The sequence below is a fragment of the Triticum dicoccoides genome, chromosome 3B, assembly GCF_002162155.2.
Source record: "Triticum dicoccoides isolate Atlit2015 ecotype Zavitan chromosome 3B, WEW_v2.0, whole genome shotgun sequence".
Taxonomy (NCBI): domain Eukaryota; kingdom Viridiplantae; phylum Streptophyta; class Magnoliopsida; order Poales; family Poaceae; genus Triticum; species Triticum dicoccoides.
The window spans coordinates 36,568,038-36,569,909 of NC_041385.1; positions in this window are offsets into that span (position 1 = coordinate 36,568,038).

Below are 1,872 nucleotides of genomic sequence, written 5' to 3' on the forward strand. Positions count from 1 at the left end.
ACGCCGGGATACCCATAACTACTCCCGCGTAGATGGTTAGTGCGTATAGACCAAATGGCCATACTCAGATCAAATACCCAGATCTCGTTAAGCGTGTTAAGTATCCGCGAACGCCGAACAGGGCCAGGCCCACCTCTCTCCTAAGCGGTCTCAACCTGCCCCGTCGCTCTGCCACAAGTAACAGTCGGGGGCCGTCGGGAACCCAGGCCCACCTCTACCGGGATGGAGCCACCTGTCCTTTCAGCCCCCATCTCCGAACAGTATCACAGGTAATGTAATAGTGTAAAGTATATAGTATATGCCCGTGATCACCTCCCGAAGTGATCACAGCCCGATAGTATAGCATGGCAGATGGACAAGAATGTAGGGCCACTGATGAAACACTAGCATCCTATACTAAGTAGTAGGATAGCAGGTAAGGGGAACAACTGTAGCAACAATGACAGGCTATGCATCAGAATAGGATTAACCGAAAGCAGTAACATGCTACACTACTCTAATGCAAGCAGTATAGAGAAGAGTAGGCGATATCTGGTGATCAAAGGGGGGGCTTGCCTGGTTGCTCTGGCAAGAGAGAGGGGTCGTCAACTCCGTAGTCGAACTGGGCAGCAGCAACGTCGGTCTCGTAGTCTACCGGAGAGAAGAGGGGGAAGAAACAATAAATATAATGCAAACATAAGCATGACGGTGCATGACAAGACAAGTAACGGTGCTAGGGGTGCCCTAACGCGGTATGAGGTGATACCGGTGAAGGGGGGAAACATCCGGGAAAGTATCCCCGGTGTTTCGCGTTTTCGGACAGATGAGCCGGAGGGGGAAAGTTGCGTGTTTGCTATGCTAGGGATGTGTGGCGGACGAACGGGCTGCGTATCCGGATTCGTCTCGTCGTTCTGAGCAACTTTCATGTACAAAATATTTTCATCCGAGTTACGAATTATTTTATATTAATTTTCAAAGTCTTAAATGATTTTCTAATTTCTGGATTTAATTTAATTCGAAAAATAATGAATACTTAATTGCCATGGATACATAGAGAAGTGTACCCAGGGATGTCCTAGTGAGGCTGACAGTGGGCCTGGTCAACTGCTGACTCAGCATTGACTATTGACTTGGTCAAATAGTGAATAGTGTTTGTGGGACCCGCATGTCACTGACTAGGTTATCACAGTCAGCGGTTTGACTGGCCAATGGGGCCAGTGGGACCCATGTGTCATGGGTACACATTTTAACAGGGGTTTTTAATAGTTTTAGTTAAATTTGTTAACTAGCAGGCCCAGAGGTCATTGAGTGCTTAAGGTTATGATTTAGCACTGAACAAGTTTAGGCCCAAACTATTACGCAGCATGGGCTCACGCGTCGGTGCCACACCTGGTGGTTCGAACGACGGCGATGCGAACAGAGAGCGGAGGTGCTCGCCTGCCGGCCATCTCCGGCGACGGCTGGATCGATGGGTGGGCTCGACAAACGCAACGCGACGAGGCGCTTCGGAGGATGGCCGTGGGGTTGTCGGAGGTGGGCTGCAGAGGCGCCGGCGTCGAGTGGAGCAGCGTCGGGGCTCGGCCTCGCAGCGCGTGCGGCGAGCACGGCAGGGTGCAGCCGTCAACGGGCGGCGTAGCCGAGCGCGGGGGTGGCGGGCGCGTTCAGAAGGAGGGGCGAGCAAAGGCGGGAGCGCCGTCACGCGTGCAGTCGACGCGGGCGGCGGGCGACACACAGGGGCGGCAGAGGCGAGGGCCGCCGCGGTAAGGAAACTAGGCGGGGGAAGGAGGACCGGGTTCCTCACCGTCCGTTGGAGGGAAGGGGGCATCGAGGCGCGATGAAGCCTTTGGGTTGGAGGACGGGGATGCGCCGTCGGCGAGGAGGAGACGAGGAGGA